Below are 4,518 nucleotides of genomic sequence, written 5' to 3'. Positions count from 1 at the left end.
ATTGGGAGGGAGACAAACCATAAATGACTCTTAATCTCACAAAACAAACTGGGGGTTGCTGGGGGGAAGTGGGGTTGGGAGAGGGGAAGGGGGTTATGGACATTGGGGAGGGTATGTGCTATTGTGAGTGCTGTGGAGTGTGTAAACCTGGTGATTCACAGACCTGTACCCCTGGGAATAAAAATACATTATATGTTTATAAAAAAAAAAATTGGAAGGGGAGGTGAACCATAAGAGACTATGGACTCTGAAAAACAACCTGAGGGTTTTGAAGGGTCAGGGGTGGGAGGTTGGGGGAACAGGTGGTGGGTAATAGGGAGGGCACGTTTTGCATGGAGCACTGGGTGTTGTGCAAAAACAATGAATACTGTTACACTGAAAAAATAAATAAATTAAAGAAAAAAAAAGGAGAGAGAGAGAAACAAGCTATAAGAGACTCTTAAGGATAGAGAACAAACTAGTGTTGATGGAGAGAGGTGTGTAAGACTGGGATAGATGAGTGATAGATATGAAAAGGTCCCTTGTTGGGATGAGCACTGGGTGTTATACATAAGTGACGAATGACTGAATTCTACTCCTGAAGCCAATATTGCACTGTACGTTAACTAACTAAAATTGAAAGAAAGAAAGAGAAGAAAGCAAGGAAGAGAGAAAGGAGAAAAGAAAGAAAGACTAACCAGGAAGAAAATATATATATATATATGCAAGGAAACCATCTTGAATTATATAGATTTGCTTTAGTTAGACCTTAGATGTGTGATGATTTTTCCTAACTCAGGAAAGTAACACAGTAGGCAAGCTGTTAAATTTTGCATGAGCTAAAGCATATTTTGCTCTCCTAAGCCATACCTATGCATATAGTTAAGTTTTGCAGGTAATTACTTCCAGGTGCTTGCCTATAGGAATTCATTGCAATGCAATGAAATCAGAGTAATAAACTCATCAGCAAAAATTAACCCATAGGCATGTTACAGAGACACGTATATTTAAATGGCATCAGTATTATAATTTGTGAATTCTGGATGTTTATGGTCTTGATGGAGACAATCTCCTCCTAGGTAATTAGGAAGATCTACATACAACTAGTTATGTTTAACATTATCCTAAGCTCATTAGAATATTATACATGCCCAATTTTTAAATGGGGCGTTTAGATTTTTATCATTTACCATAAAGAAATCTTTAAGATTTGATTGCCCCATTGTTACAGTTAAGGAAAACACAATGCAGCTTTCTTTTTACTATTTCTTTTCATTGATTAACATTCTATTAACTGTAAAGGCATATTAAATTAAATATAAAATTATTTGGTGAAGAGAACCAAACCACTTTCTACAAACTTCCTATTTTAGCATTTTCTTCAAAAAAAAAAAAAACCTCTCTTAGATCACTGAATTGCCTTAATCACATATAAGAAAGATAGATTCCCATCCATTTCAAGTAATTAGCTGTAGAACTTACTTAATGTTGTCGCATTTGAAAAAGATGAAAATGAAAATAAAATTGATTCCTGATAAAATCTCATGAAATTAAATTTAATTTCTATTATCCTATATTATACATTATATTGTATGTAATAATTATTTAATAATTCCTGCTATTAGAAAGTTCCCCAAATTTGTAAATGATGAAATTAGAATACACATATCAGATAATATCTTGGAACTAAAATTTATACATATAAATAGATGTTATCAAACATAAAATTCTGAGGATTCTGAAAGACTACAGAGACTTTACACTGCTATTTATGTCGATATAAGGTAAATCATTTCCATTCTTATAAAGTCTAAGTAAATAATTATAAAAGAAAATGTAAATAAAAATAAAATTATGTATTTTTATGTGTAATTTTCATTTTCAAAGATTCATTTTCTCATATATTTTTGAGTTGTATTCTATTTTTATTCAAGTCATTATGAAGTTCTTATAAAACAGTATTACTGAGCAATACTCGGGTAAGAAGACAACTTTAGTTGAGATATTTATCTTCATTTTTCCCAGCTCCCTCATTTTCACATAACATGCAGTAAGGAGCATTAAAAATGATGAGGGATGACTAATAGAACTCAACTCCTCCATAACACTTGGAAAGAATGAAAATTGCATGCTAGAAACACAAATGATTCTTGAAATCACTTTTGTAAAAAATAAATACAATTTTCAAAAAGTATGAAATTGAATTACTAAAAAGAATTTTAGGAAAAAGGTAGAATTTATTTAATTTCAAATAACTGTGAGGCTAGATGAGGTTAAGTTTTGAATAAAAATAGATTTGGGAAGAATATTTTGATTCCACCAGTGTCTCCAAGAAGTATATCACATAGTAGAGACCACCTAAGTACACATGGTAGGTCTTACTATAGGTTTAGTAGCCACTTTTTTGAAAAAAGAAAATAGAGGTTACCATAGAGAAGGTACTATTTTAAGTATCAGTTATTAACGATTTAGACAAAAACAATCCAAAACTTAGCATAGCAACAGATTTATACTATTGTTTTTACTTGAAAGTAGATCACCTGGGAAATCTCTGGTTTAGATTCTGAGTCTACATGTTGATCAACTTTACTTTGAGCAATAGCTCTGAGATAACTGGGGTGTTGTTCCATGTGACTCCTGCTTTCTGGAGTAAGAAATATGAATACTGTTTTTATCATAGCAAATTCAGAGGATAAGAGAGAAATAGAAATACATGTTTTTGAAAGGATTAGGCTCAGTACTGATATTCTGTTCTTTCATTCACAAAAACTAGATAAAATAAGAGGCAAATTAAGAGAAATGGTCTCATATCAGAGAAATAGGGATATACATTCTGTATTTCATATGAGGCACATTCATCACATCAAAAATATTAGGAATATCTAATTGTTGAGGATAAAGAAAAGATCAGGAGCATATGGGTGGCTCAGGCAATTAAGCAATCAACTGTTGGTTTCAGTTCTGGTCGCGAGCTCATGGGTTGTGAGATTATGCTAAGTGGGGAGTCTGCTTGAAGACTCTCACCCTCTGCCCATTCTCTCACTCACAGATACACACTTTAAAATAAATAAATAAATCTTTAAAAAGGTGAGAATCTAAAGCTTCAACTAATGTCTGTGTGCATGTGTGTTGGGAAAAATGGAGCTGAGTCCTTTTGTAAGTTAAATATCTATAGTAGAATATTACCACCTCTTTATCCAATAATAGTTGAATAATGTCCTCCTGAACTGACTCCTCCATAAATATCATCTGTATCTTCTGGATGTAATAGAAAAACAAAACAAAACAACAATAACAAAAAACAAGTATCTGGAGGCAACAAAGCCTGAAGAAGAGTGGTCATTCTGGTTCGGATTTCATTTTCAGAATGGGGGATATATAAAAAAACTAAGTGTCTTGGGGTGTTTGGGTGGCTCAGTTGGTTATCATCCCACTCTTGATTTTGGCTCAGGTCATGATCTCAGGGTCCTGGGATCAAGCTCCATGTCAGGCCCTGGGCTGGGCATGGGACCTGCTTAAGATTCTCTCTTTCCCTCTCTGTTTGCCTCTCCCTTGTTGCTCCAACTTGTGCTCTCTCAAAACAAAATGTATGCCTCTTCTTATTGTTTCTGAGGTGAGGGAAGTTGTAGTCATTGAAGAGTGATGGGATAGAAGGACTGCAAGCTTTCTGTTCATGTGAATCAGACAACTGATTTGTAGCAACAGTGGCCACTGGAGATACAGATACATACAAAATGGAGTCAGAAAGGGGATCTCAAATTCTGTCTGACAACACTTGACTGATCTCTGAAACATAACATGCAGAAAAGACAAAAAAAAACTCAACTAGAGATTTAAAAAATCTGAAATTTGGTGCTGCTTTGCAAGAATAAGACTTTGTAGTTCATGTCCAATAAAGTTAATTCCTTAATAAAACAACAAAATCATTAATTGTAAGAAAATAAAAAATCAGAGTCTTCACAACAAAATTTTAAATGTTCAAAACACACTCAAAATAATTTGACATTTGAGGAACAAGGTAAATGGAGTGCTTTCTAAAGGGAAAAAAGACAGTTAATATGTGCTACCCTATGATGATCCAAATAGGAAGTATAATGTAAAAATAAAAGCATTTTAAAAACATGTTCTCAAGGAATGATGAGATAGGATATCTCAATAAAGAAGTAAAACTATAATGGATGGTATGGAGCACTGCGTGTTATATGCAAACAATGAATCATAAAAAACTATAACAAAAACTAATGATGTATTGTATGGTGATTAATATAACATAATAAAAAAAGAAGTAAAACTATAAAAAGAACCAAATGGAAATTTTTGAAATAAAAAATAGGAGAAATATTATTTCATGTCCTTAATAATAGAATTGTGATATTAAAGGATAACTGATGAACTTCATGATAATTCAATAAATACTTTCCAATCTGAGAAATGGAGAAAAAAAAATTGAAAAATATCAACAGAATCACAGAAGTATTAAGTATTTTGAAAGAGTCTAAAAATAGTTATTAGACATTTAGAAGAAGAAAAAGAATAGAA

This window comes from Meles meles, chromosome 4 (genome assembly GCF_922984935.1).
Source record: "Meles meles chromosome 4, mMelMel3.1 paternal haplotype, whole genome shotgun sequence".
Classification (NCBI taxonomy): domain Eukaryota; kingdom Metazoa; phylum Chordata; class Mammalia; order Carnivora; family Mustelidae; genus Meles; species Meles meles.
The sequence above is the reverse complement of the archived record's forward strand: the minus strand, read 5'-3'. Positions refer to the sequence as shown.